Genomic DNA, 13,834 nt, shown 5'->3' with positions numbered 1-13,834 from the left:
TAGTGGGCCCTTTCCAGTCTTTACTGTTTGGTAATCTATAAAAGCAAGAGTTTTTTTATCTTTAAATTTCTGGAGTTGGAGCGTTTGCTCTAGTTCTTGCCATCTCTGATGAATATATCTTTCAGTAGGGGTATAGCCCCCTATTCCTCCCCTTTTCTTTTGATTAAGGGTGATAAGAGCCAATTGTAGCCGTGCTTCAACGGTTTGAACTACATCGGCAAATTTATCCATTTCTTGTTTTAAGGATTGATTGGCTCTCTCAACCATTCCTTGTGACTGTGGATTATAGGGTGTGCCTGTGGTATGATCAAAATTTAAATATCGGCACAATCCTGTGACCCTTTCTGCTGTGAAGTTAGGGCCATTATCTGTATGGAGTGCTTGGAAATGAACTAGATTCTGTAGTTCTAATATTCCCCATACTGTTTCCTGAGCAGTCTCCTTAGGAATTAGCTTAGCCCATAGAAGGCCAGTAGGTGTCTCAATGGCTACCAGAATTAGCCGGGCCTCACAGTGGGTCACATCCATTTGCCACAGTCTCACCCCTAATCTACTAATATGAGGAGGAGTTCCTCTTTTATGTACACACTTGGGGCAGTTCTTTATTATTTGTTCTGCTACAATTTTTGGTAAGCTGAATTGTTGTCTCAAGTATGACACATCACTATGCCATTTAGCATGATCATCCGTGGCTGTCTCAATATGTTCTAGAAAAAAGATGTTTGGTGCCTTACTATGTCATGGAGGACTGGCATTAAAAATAACTGAGCTACTGTTGTCCTGCTTTTACATATACTATTTTTTGGGATAGGTTAACCAATCTTATCTTTAAAGGATTTTGATCTGGGCTGATGAAACCTCCAACTACCCTTACTTTGGCCTCAGTCATCTCTGATGTTTCTGTTATCCACCCCCACTGTCCTGGGATTATGGTAATTTGTGTTTGAAGGTTAAGGGTCTCTATTACCTTTGGCGTAAGTACCAGATCTTTTGGGGGCACTTATGAAGTATCCAATCTGTTCTGGTTCTTTTTCCTTAATGTGGCCACCTTGTACTACCAGGTTTATTTGAGTTGTATTTATTTGTGAAACTAATTTGTCAATATTTTCTTTGCCTGGGATTCCCTTATGTCCAGGCACCCATTGGATATAAATTTCTTCTTTACTTTCTAAGCTTCTAGTATGGTTCTAAGCAAGGGTTCTTCAATAGTTATAGGTAGGAGTCTGGCCTCAATTAATGTATATACATATTGGGAATCCGTAACTATATTCATTATCGGGGGTCCTTCTTGAAGGGCTAGTAACATGGCTCTTTTTTCTAATTCTTGATTACTTCCCTCACTCTCCTTAACTAGTTTAACTCCATCTGATCTCCAAAAGCCATATTTTCCTTGCCCCTGTTTGCTTCCTCCATCAACATAGTAAGTAGGTCCTGGCACGGGATGACCTTGAAGACTGCTTAGCACCCTTCTAAGCATTAAAGGCACATGGATACATCCAATCTGTGGTACCCAATGCAAGTAGGGGTCATCCTGAATCATAACATCTATTTTTTATTTATTTATTTATTTATTTATTTATTTTTGACAGGCAGAGTGGACAGTGAGAGAGACAGACAGATAGAAAGGTCTTCCTTTGCTGTTGGTTCACCCTCTAATGGCCGCCGTGGCCGGCGTGCTGAAGCCGGTGCACCGCGCTGATCCGATGGCAGGAGCCAGGAGCCAGGTGCTTTTCCTGGTCTCCCATGGGGTGCAGGGACCAAGCACTTGGGCCATCCTCCACTGCACTCCCTGGCCACAGCAGAGAGCTGGCCTGGAAGAGGGGCAACCGGGACAGAATCCGGCGCCCCAACCGGGACTAGAACCCGGTGTGCTGGCGCCGCTAGGTGGAGGATTAGCCTAGTGAGCTGTGGCACCGGTGAATCATAACATCTAAATCCTCTTTTTTAATAGGTAACCTATATATAGGTTCTTGCCCTATTTGAATAATGCATTCTTGTCTGATTTTATGTAGACATTTTAGGGCTCTAGTTAGAGGAGATGCTGTCAATACCTTTGGAAATTCCTGTCTACCTACCCAAAGGATATCAGATCCTTGGTGCACTTTATAATTTATGGTGTTACCTCTCATCATAACTGTACAGTAAACTTCCTTGCTGGGGTCCAGGAGCTTAAAGTTTTGTGTTCTTGTAATAGCCTCCTTATAGTCCCTAACTCCTGTCTTGCTTTGGGGGTCCATTCCCTGATACTATTTAACTCTTGGTTTCCCTTCATCATAAGAGTACAAGGTTTTGTCTTAATTCCGGGAACAGCTTGGGTCATCCAATTAAGGAGTCCTACTAACTTTTGTAGTTCATTTAGGGTGGGCTTCTCTGAAGTTCTGGCAACTCTAGTTTTTGCAATGTCCATTTATTTGGGTGCAACAAGTACCCCATCCATGAATAGGGATATTGTTCTTGTAATTTCTCATTTGGTGTCTCGAATCCCTTTTCTAAAAGCATTTTTCTGAGTTTTTCTATGGAATGATCAGACCTAATATATATATCATCCATATATTGATAAAGATCTACTTCTGGGTGTTGTTGTCTCCAGGGCTCTAGTATGTCCCTTAGTATACTTTGGTAAATCAAGGGACTTAATACAAAACCTTGTGGGAGGCAATTCTAAACATACCTATGGCCTGGACCTTGATTATTAACCTCTGGGATGGTAAAGGCAGTGCACTGCCTGAAGTCCTTATCCAGAGGGATGGTAAAATAAGCATCCCCTATATCCAAAAGAGTAACCTGGTTTCTTCTTTGTAATCCTCCAGGGTGTGGAATACCTAACTGAACTTCTCTTCCCTTATCTACTAATTTATTAAGTTCTCTAAAATCTATTAACATTCATCATTTGCCTGATTTCTTCCTTATCACAAATATTGGGGTGTTCCAGGGATTATCTGGGTCTGCTGGAGATATCTTCCCTTCCTCTAGTAGTCTTTTTGTTATTTCCTTAATTCCTTCTAATTTTTCTTTGGTTAAAGGCCATTGGGGAATCAAGGGACCTTTATTAGGATCTTTCCTTTTTATCTTTATTGGGGTAATTTGGGTAGAGAGTTGCGCCATAATTAGGGCTACCCCTAACTTCGTTAATATATCCCTTCCAAATATATTGATGGGAATATCTGGGGATATTAGAATGGATGTCTTTGTCTTCCTTCCTTTTTTGTCTTTCAGTGTAATCTGTGATATTTTTTGTAATTTAGAGCACCCTCCCACCCCCTCTATATTTTTCCATCCTTCTGTTATCCCTTCTTTTATTCCTTTAGCCTCTTGTTCCCTTATTATAGTTAAATCAGCCCCTGTGTCTAACAGTCCTATTATATCTTCCCCCCCTAGGTTTACCTTTCAGGTAGGTCTTTGTTTTAATTCTATTTTGGTAGTTTTGGGTAGATCCCTGTCGCAGGGGTTTCCATCTGTGCTTCCCCCAGGGGTGTCGCAGATGGCGGGATAGATGACTGGATATTCTGGGAAGATGCCATCATGGTCCGGGGGGCATTGCCCCCCGCTTTCCCATTTTTTGGCTGTCTGCATACTTTTGCCATATGTCCTGTTCTCCCACAATTATAGCATTTTAGTGGAGTTTTTTCTCCACTCTTACAATTTCTTGCCATATGCCCCTTTTTTCCACATCTGTAACAAGTTCCCTGAAAACTTCTTGACCCTTGCTGTCTACCTCCAGCCTTTAAGGCCTCTGCCAGCATGGCCATCTTATAGGAGGTGGACCCAAATTCCCTACAGGCATACATTTTTTCTTCTAACGAATCTCCTGGTCTTAAATTTCTAAGCAACTTTTTACATTCTTCATTAGCATTTTGAATGCTCATGGTGTCCTTTAAATATGTTCTCCAATCCTCTCTAGATGTTTCCATATCAATCTGAGTAAATAATCAATTAATAAACTCAGGGTAGGGTTCTTTGGGCCCTTGTCTGATGCTAACTGCTTTAGGGGCCCCACTGAGAGTTCTCTGGCATTCCTGAAGCACCTCAAGAACCCATATTCTATAGAGGGTTCTGGCATCAGCAAATCTAGGGCCAGCTGCTTCTTCTGGTGATAATCCAATTCCCCCAATCTGATCTGAAGTTAGTGGCATTGGTCCAGCTGCGTCGGCTGGGGGAGGGGGATGCATCTCATCCCATAGCATCGCCTTCTCTTTTATCTTATCTATGATTAGCTGTTTCTCTGCTGCAAAGCCAGGAGTTACATTCAGTAGCATATTGATTTCTATCGATGTAAAGTTCACTGAAATTACCGCAAAATAAGTGATGGTAGCCGGGTGTGTGAGACCATGTTCCTAAACTTGTTGAAGCCAAGCGGCTATGAGTCCAGGTCCCACAGGCTCGTATTCTCGTCTACCACCTCTTAACATTATCGGGTAAGATGACTGTTCTTTTGCTTTTTCTTCCTTGCTTAACTCTCTGGGAACAACCTGAGGTTTTTGCCTACATTCTGCTATGGCGTCATAGAGCTTACAGGCGTCTCCTGTATTTTTTGGATTTAATGCCTTGCCACAACAAATTAACACCTTAAGGGTGTCTACTGCACATTTATAGTCTTTCCCTGTTGTGGCGCCTTCTTCTTTTTGTAGAAATTCCTCCAGGAGGTTTTCTACCTCTTCCAAGGTCTGCAGTTCTTGGAGGTCCCGTCCTGTACAAGCTGCTGCCAGCTTACAAGCCCATGTTACATTTCCTGGTGAGTAGCACTTCACTTTCTTGCCTCTTGATGCCTGGCCTGGAAGGACCTTCACCGTCTCTATACTCACTAGTGCCTGTCTATTCTTTTGACTGGGACGTCCCACCCATCGTGGTCTCTTTCAACCACCACTACTCACCCTTTTGACGATTCCTCAAGGGCTCGTCTCCTCACCACCATCTGACTTCAGGTCCCTGTTCGGGCGCCAGCTGTCATGATCTCCCCTCTTCAGGAACTGGCCAGGTTACCATGAAGGAAGAGTCGAGGAGACTGAGGAAGGTCAAGCTAAACACACTTTATGGATACTCTAGGTGACTAGGAGGAGAGATCGCTCAAGCCTACTACTGCGGGCACTAGGCACTATGGACCAGGAGCTTCTCCCCATGGGCACTAGGCACTATGGACCAGGGAGAGAGGCTGAGCAACCTCTGGTTTACAGCATCTGTGGGTCCCCTTATATACAGTTTCTAGAGGCTATCCCTACCCACATTCCCACCCCCCAGGGTCCCATCATCATGGCAATGACAGTTTGTGGTTAGGCCATCTAGTTAGGCCACCCGTTTTCAAATCTTACCAGCTAGGGTGGCTACTACTCTACTTTTCCTTCAAGCTGCATGCCACTGTGACTGCGCAGTTACTTTCTTTCAAAGGGAGCTACAGTTACTTTGTTTCAAACTGTGCTACAATTACTTTCTCTGTGAATGGTTCCCTAACAATATAGGAGTTACTGAAAAAAGTAAAATCGTAAACTTTGAGATAAAATGAAATTATAACTTATCAACATCTATGGGATACAGCCAAAGCAGTTTTAAAGGGAAGTTGATAGCATTAACTTACATTAAAATACAGAATGGTCTCAAAGATCCAGTGATGCATCGCAAAGACACAGAAACACAGGAGGAAACCAAATGCAAAACCAGAAAGAGGTGAGAAATCATGATGTCCAAAGCAGAAACAAATGAAATTGAAACTTAAAAAAGCAAAGGATCAATAAAACAAAAAGATATTTGAGCTGATTAATGTAATAGATTTTCCTTTAGCCAGACTTGCAAAGAAAAGAAGAGAAGCATTCAAATAAAATTAGAGATGAAAAAGCAGGCATTTGAACTGAAACAGAGGATGCTAAGAAACTACTATGAACAAGCATGTGCACATAAACTGACAAACGTCGAGAAAGTGGATAAATGAAGCTTCTTAGAGCCTATCAAGATTAAATCAAGATGATATAAATCTAAATACAAGAGTAAAAAGAAACAAGATTGCAGCAGTAATTAAACATCTGCCTTCCAGTAAAAATCCAAAACATTTTGGATTTGCTACTGAATTCTATTAAACATTTGAAGAGGAACTTATTCCAGTAATAGTCAAACCATTTCAAAATATTAAACGGGATGGAAGCCTGCTAAACTGACTTTACAAGGCCAGTGTCACTCTTATCAAAAACAAAAAAGACAAAACAATAAGAAAACAGACCTATATCCTTTTTGAACAAAGATGCAGAGATTCCCAAAAAACTTAATTAAAAAACCATATAAAAAATCAGACATCATGATCAACTTCAATTTATCCCAAGAATCAAGAGTGTTTCAACAATAGCAAGTCAATAAACAACATAAATCACAAGAAGAAATTAAAAGTAAAAAAGCATATGGCCACCTCAATAGAGGCAAAGACAATGTTGGATAAGATTCAACACCCCTTCATGTTTAAGAAAATACACAAATTAGATATAGAAGAAACAGGGTCTGCGCAAGTCCTTGGGCCCCTGACCAGGTGGGAGACCTGGAAGAAGCTCTTGGCTCCTGACTTTGGATCGGCACAGCTCCAGCTGTTGCAGCCATCTGGGGAGTGAGCCAGTGGATGGAAGACCTCTCTCTCTCTGTTCCTACCTCTCTGTAACTCTGTTTTTCAAATAAATAAAATAAATCTTTTAAAAGTTGAAAACACTTCCCATCAGATCTGGACGAAGATGATAATGTCCACTTACACCACACTTCTTCAATAGGGTACAGGAAGTATTAGCAAGACCATTTAGGGAGGAGAAAGAAATTAGCTTTTTTATACACTAAGGATGAACTCCTTGAAAGAGAATTCAAGAAAAAAGATCATTCACAATATCTACAAAAATCAAATGGATAAGAATAAATTTAACCAAAGAAGTGGAAGATTCCTACAATGCAAACTGCAGATCACTCATGAAGGCAATCAACAAGGAAACAAAAACCTGGGAAGTTACCTCTGCTTATGGATCAGAAGAGTCAATATCATTAAAATACTTACACTACATAAAGCAGTCTACAGATTCAACACAGTAACTATCAAAATATCAAGAACATTATTTACAGAATTAAAAAGTGATCCTGAAATTCATGAGATAAAAAAAAGACCCAGATTAGCCAAAGGTGTATAAGGGGATTTTGGGGGGCAGGGTCAGTCAACCTGCAGGCATCACAAGACCTGCCTACAAAACATATTACAAAGCCATATATATTAAAATTACACAGTATTGGTAAAGAAAATATATATAGCTCAATGGAGTGGAATACAGATCCCAGAAATTAATTGATGAATATATAGCATCTGCTTTTAGACTAAGATGACCAGCATCCCAAGTCACTGACGATAAAGCTGCATGAAGAGCCTAGAGGGAACCCTTCTTGGAGCTCCATGGGGAATAGTATACCTGCAAAACTAGAGGAGAGGAAGAAAAAGGGAGAGCACATTTTTCTCTCCCCACCACACTGCAACTGTGTCCTGTGCAAGATGATAGAGCAGGCACCATTTCAGACATACCCAATAGCTGCACCAGCTTTGCAGTGCCAGAACCAGCCAAGTAGAGACTCCCGAGTCTGGTGGGGAGAGCTAACAGGGAGCTGGGTGTTTGTGACTGTGGGAGGCTTGTGTGCTGAGATGTGTGCATGAGAGGGCTCAGGGTGTGGCTGGGACTTTGGGATGTCACTGTGGGAGAACCCACAGGCTTAGGACTCCCTGGTTACCTGGTGAGGGACATGCTGCAGAATCTGAGCTTACTCTGAGGACTGCACAGATCCTTTGTGTGGTCACTGTGGCAGAGTGGATGAGTATAATACTCCCAGGGGCTAGCGCTCAGACACCAGTCTCCTTTGAGGAGAGGAGTTCAGCTAAGTAGAATAAACCTCTCTCCTGATAAAGAGCAAATTTACCATGTCAAATCTAGGTGTGTCACCATAGACATGCCCTTCACCATGGAGAACTGACAGAGTTCCGTGGTCACACCTACAACATGCCTCTAGCTATTCATTGAAAGCAGATACTCCACTAATCTACAGAGGCATAATACAAAGACAAAAGCTACCACAGTGAAAAAAAAGAAACCACTGGTCATCTCCACAAATGCCATTTAACAGGTGCACCAAAGGAAACAGTAAGGAAGAAAACAACACACCTGAATGAAACAACACTTGAATACTAGATTGTGAAGATGATAATACTGAAGAAATGCCAGAAATGGAATTCAAAAATTGATTACTCTGAAATAATCAGAAGCAAATGCATAAACTACTGAAATGCATACATGACATGAAAGAAAATTTCTCCTCAGCCACACACGTTAGACCAACTTTTGTAATCAAAAGTACATTCATGGTAACATTACTAAAAATTCCCAAGCAGAGAGATCTAGTGCTCCATTGTGCCCCCGCAGCAACAAAACCTAGAAAATCCACAGGAATCAAGTTTCCAGAACCTGGGATGTATTTACCACCTTACAGCAGTCAGGGGATGGAGGGGTTCATATAGAAAGCTGCAGCTTTAAGGAAGCGCTGCTGCAGTTTAAATCCCTGCCTCATGTTCCATTCTCAGGTGAGCGGCAGTGCTAATGGCAGCAATACAAACTCCGGACACAAGCTACTCAGACCAGAAGGGGCAATGCCGACATCAGTCTCAAAGACCACACTTCTCCACTGGACTGTGAGAAGGTCTCTGAAGTGTGGCATGGAGGCTGCTTGCCTCTGGTGTGCCCAGCTTGAAGCCTTTCCAAGAATGTGATAGCTTCTCAGGCGACATTTGCAGAAAGTCCATAAAGGCACAGCATTGGCCCCAGAAAGCCGAGGGACCAGAGATCAGATGGGATGAGCCACAGATACTCTGAAGAGGGGTAAGTGAAGGGATGGGTCAGGAGCTACTTGGGATAACAGGACATTTAAACTTCTTGTGTATGCCTTGTAATCATGGACACTACCACATCCGCGAGGTGGGCTGCGTGCACAGGAGATGGGAGAAGTGTCCCAAGATTTCAGCTCTGGCTGATGTGCAGGATGCACACAGGAGGTGTTGAGTGTGGCACAGAGGACAAGTTGCTAAAAAGCACTGAAGGAGTGGAGCAACCTGGAGTCAATCTGCAGGACTGGAAAAGGATTTTCTTTTCCTCAGTTTCCTTTGACTTAAGGAATTTTAGGAACAGAAACTCTGAACACTTCAGTAGACACAGAAAACATAAGACAGACATTCCAAAAAGAGATGATAAAAGAAAATGAACACTTAGGCCACACAAAAAACGGGAACAATGAACCTGAGGTGGGGTTGGGGCAGAGATGACGAGAGCTATACGTCTTGGGTAAGAAATTGTGTGCCATGCAAAGAAACATGAAAGCAAGTCTCTTTTACAAGAAAGTGAAAACATAGAAATATTCTACAAGGACAAAAACAAGTCAATTTTATTTTGCACAAAAATAATCAAATCATAAAGATCTAGAGCAAATTGGGAAAACCACACATGACCAAAATGAGAATGTCTTCAAAGAAACAAATTTTAAACAGGAAGCAAACAAATTCTAGAGCTGCAAAGCAGAACTGAAATGAAAACAAAAATCACAACAAATCTTAAAAGTGGATTTGAGTGTGATGAAGAATAGTGAGCCTAAGTGCCAGATAATTGAGATGTCCCAGTGCAAGGAACACAGAGGAAAAATAATGAAGAACAGAGTTTAAAAGCAGTGAAACTGTATCAAATGTACCATGTCTTGTACAAGATAAGCTGCATAAGAAAAGGAGACTTTAATAAGGAGAAACAATAATGACATAAACACTATCTGAAAAGTTACAGGTGGAGGAAAAGCTTGAGCCTACACCTCGAAGACGCACAACAAATCCATGGCAGAATAAACCTCAAAGACATCCAAATTGAGATATTTTATACTCAAATTATAAAAAAATTGGGGAACCATATCTGCCCATCTCCATAAGATGCCAATGAGCACACCCCCATCCCACATCAGAGCATGTCTTCAGCTTGCTCTGACACTTAGTCTTTGACCTTGATGCTTCTAGGTAGATTCCTGGAATTCACAAATGTGAATTCTCCCAATTGAAAATGTCAACATGAAGTAGGGGAGAGATAGTAATTCCCTTACCTGCTTTGTTTTATCCAGGACTAAACAACCAGAGTCAAACACTAGGAAGTATTCCAGATGACACCCTGAGACAATCTGCCTTCTAGTGGAGACCTTAGATCAGCACTCAGAAGGATGCGCTACTGCTGTCCCTGAAGGGTGCCCCATTTAGCATGAAGCCATCAGTATGGTAGCAGTCCCCGTATCCCTAACTGCAGTTAGGGTCCATTCTTCTGGGTGGGGAGGGGGTGGTAATGTGAGGAGGTATTTGAAAGAACAGTTAGGTCAGTTCCCCACTGAAATGGGGAAAGAGGATGTCCCTTTAAGCATGGACAAGACCGTTAGCAAAACTGATGAAATCTTTACTTAATATATACTAAATTGATCTTCTGTATATAATTAAAAATGAATCTTGATGTGAATGGAATGGGAGAGGGAGTGGGAGATGGGAGGGTTGCAGGAGGCAGGGAAGTTATGGTGGGGAAAAAGCCATTGTAATCCATAAACTGTACTTTGGAAATTTATATTTACTAAATAAAAGTTTAAAAAAAAGAAAAAGACCATTAGCAAGAAAAAAGTGCCAATTCCATGATTCTGGGTCTCTAGTTTTTTTTTTTTTTAGTTATTTGACAGTTAGCGAGAGAGACAGAGAGAAAGGTCTTCCTTCTGTTGGTTCACCCCTCAAATGGCCGCGATGGCTGGAGCTACACTGAAGCCAGGAGCCAGGTGCTTCTCCTGGTCTCCCATGCGGGTGTAGGGGCCCAAGCACTTGGGCCATCCTCCTCTGCCTTCCCAGGCCACAGCAGAGAGCTGGACTGGAAGAGGAGCAACCAGGACTAGTACCTGGTGCCCATATGGATGCCAGCACTGCAGGCGGAGAATTAACCAAGTGAGCCATGGCACCGGCCCCCTGGGTCTCTAGTTTTATCATGAGAATATAAGTTTACTATTGCATACTTCTGACGGCTTTTGTATTTTATCATGAGCAGTCTATAGGGGACTGCATTTCCAGGCTTGAGTTGGGCCCTTACCATCTGTTACCTGAAATCCTGTACCTCAACTCAATTGTACTAAAGGACCCTGTCTGTCATTTCCAGAATTTTCTTCTCTCTTGGAGGCCCCTCCTGATCTCTGTGGAAAGAGCATCCTGACTTAAATACATCTTGCTTGCCACAGGTATGGAAGTGCACACACACACATACACACAGTAGGTTAACAAAGATGTCAAAAAGAGATTGAGAAACACTTAGAATTTTAATTGCAGTGAAAACAAAATACAATCACCTAATGGATGAAGTAAAATCAGGGCCTAGAAGAAAATTTATACCTACAAGCAACTACAATAAAAAACAAATATCTGAAATCAATCAATTCTTTGAACATATTTAAGAACAAGCAAAAAAGAACCTAAATCCATCAAAAACTAGCAGAAGAAACAAAAGTAGAGACACAAAGTGCCACACAGTAAAACAACTTTAAGAAATCATTACCAAGACAGAAACTGAATCAGTAATAAAGACCCTTCCAGCAAAGAGTAGCCCACGACTGGATGGCTTTACTGAATTCTAACAGGAATTTGAAGAAGGTCCAATCCTTCTCAAGCTATTCAGAAACAATTGAAAGGGGGGGGATCCTCCCGAATTCATTCTATGAAGCCAGCATCACCTTAATTCATAAACCTGAAAAAGATGCAACAGAAAAAGAGAACCACAGACCAATTTCCCTGATGAACATAGACACAAAAATCCTCAAAAAAAATGTTAGCCAATTGAATCCAACAGCACATCAGAAAGACCATTCAGCTTGACCAAGTGGGATTTATTCCTGATATGCAGGAATAGGTCAACATTCACAAAGCAAACCATGTCAAACATCACATTACCAACCTGAAGAACAAAAACCATGTGATCCAATGGCTGCAGAGAAGCCATTGGATAAAATACAACACCCTTTCATGATGAATACTCTAAGAAAATTGGGTAAAGAATCAACATTCCTCAATACAATCAAGGCATTTTATGACAAACCCACAGCCAGCATCCTATTGAATGAGGAAAAGTTAGAACCATTCCCACTGAGATATGGAACCAGACAAGGATGCCCACTCTCAACATTTCTATTTAAAACATTCCTGGAAGTTTTAGCCAGAGCCATTAGGCAAGAAAAATAAGGTAAAGGGATACAAAATGGTAAGGGGGAAGTCAAATTATTCCTATTTGCACATGACATGATTCTATATAGAGAATCCAAAAGACTCCACTAAAAGACTATTGGACCTCATAGAAAAGTTAGGTAAAGTAGCAGGATATAAGGTCAATTCAGAAAAATCAACAGCCTTTGAATACACAAAGCCACGGCTGAGAAAGAACTTTTAAGATCAATTCCATTCATAATAGCTGCAAAAAAAATCATACCTTGGAATAAATTTAACCAAGGATGTCAAGGATCTCTATGATGAGAATTATAAATCATTAAAGAAATAGAAGATACCAAAAAAATGGAAAAATCTGCCATGTTCATGGATTAGAAGCATTAACATCAAAATGTCCATTCTTCCAAAGGTAATTTACAATTTCAATGCAAGTCCAATCAAATTCCAAGGATAAAAAGTGATGCTGAAATTCATATGGAAACACTGGAGACCTCAAATAGCTAAAACAATCTTATACAACAAAAACCAAGCTGAAGGCATCACAATACCAGATTTCAAGACATACTACAAGGCAGTTGTAAGCAAAATAGCCTGGTTCTGGTACAAAAACAGATGGATAGACCAATGGAACAGAGTAGAATTGCCAGAATTCATTCCAAGCATCTACAACCAACTTATATTTGACCTAGGATCTAAAACCAATCCCTGGAGCAAGGACAGTCTCTTCAACAAATGGTGTTAGGAAAATTGGATTTCCACATTCAGAAGTAGGAAGCAGGATCCCTACCTTACATCTTAACCATCCACTCAACGTAGATTAAGGACTTAAATCTGTGACCCGATACCATCAAATTATTAGAGAACATTGGGGAAACCCTGTAAGACTTTGGAACACGCAAACCATTCTTGGAAAAGACCCCAGAGGCACAAGCAATCAAAGCCAAATTAAGAAATTGGATTATATCCAATTGGGAAGATATGCAGTGCAAAAGAAACATTCAACTATTTGAAGAGGCAAATGACTGTGTGGGAGAAATTATTTGCAAACTATACAACTTATAAAGGTTTAATAACCAGAATATATAAAAATATCAAGAAACTCCACAACAACAAAGCAAGCAACCCAGTGAAGAAATGGGCAAAGGTCTTAGACATTTTTTCAAAAGAGGAGATCCAAATGGCCAACAGACACAGAAAAAAGGCTCAGGATCACTAGCCACCAGAGAAATGCAAATCAAAACCACAATGAGGTTTCACCTCACCCCAGTAAGAATGGCTTCCATGCAGAAATCAACAAATGCTGGGGAGGATGTGAGGATAAAGGTACCCTAACCCACTGTCGGTGAGAATGTAAACTGATAAAACCACTGTGGAGGACAGTATGGAGATAGCTCAGAAATCTGAATATAGATGTACCATATGTCCCAGCCATCCCATTCCTGGGGATTTTCCCAAGGGAAATGAAATCAGCATATGAGAGTTATCTGCACCCCCCCCCATGTTTATTGCAACTCAGTTTACACTAGCTAAGTCATGGAAGCAACTCAAATGCCCATCAACTGAAGACTGGATAAAGAAATT

At 41.1% G+C, this 13,834-nt stretch overlaps 1 protein-coding gene across 2 annotated transcripts in view; it reads left to right on the top strand.

Annotated features, from left to right (window-relative positions):
• The window catches only part of LOC103347431 (translation initiation factor IF-2), a 779,171-nt gene that overhangs the window by 134,751 nt on the left and 630,586 nt on the right, over nt 1-13,834 (top strand). Inside the window, exon 6 of one of the 2 annotated variants that reach the window (XR_011384492.1) lies at nt 8,573-12,570. The exons of the other annotated variant lie outside the window; for it this stretch is intronic. The gene's annotated coding sequence lies outside the window, so the exon portion shown is untranslated. Of the gene's footprint in view, nt 1-8,572; nt 12,571-13,834 lie in introns of those variants that run through there. 2 annotated transcript variants of the gene reach the window in all.

The sequence above is a fragment of the Oryctolagus cuniculus genome, chromosome 19 (genome assembly GCF_964237555.1).
Source record: "Oryctolagus cuniculus chromosome 19, mOryCun1.1, whole genome shotgun sequence".
Classification (NCBI taxonomy): Eukaryota; Metazoa; Chordata; class Mammalia; order Lagomorpha; family Leporidae; genus Oryctolagus; species Oryctolagus cuniculus.
The sequence above is the reverse complement of the archived record's forward strand: the minus strand, read 5'-3'. Positions and strand labels throughout refer to the sequence as shown.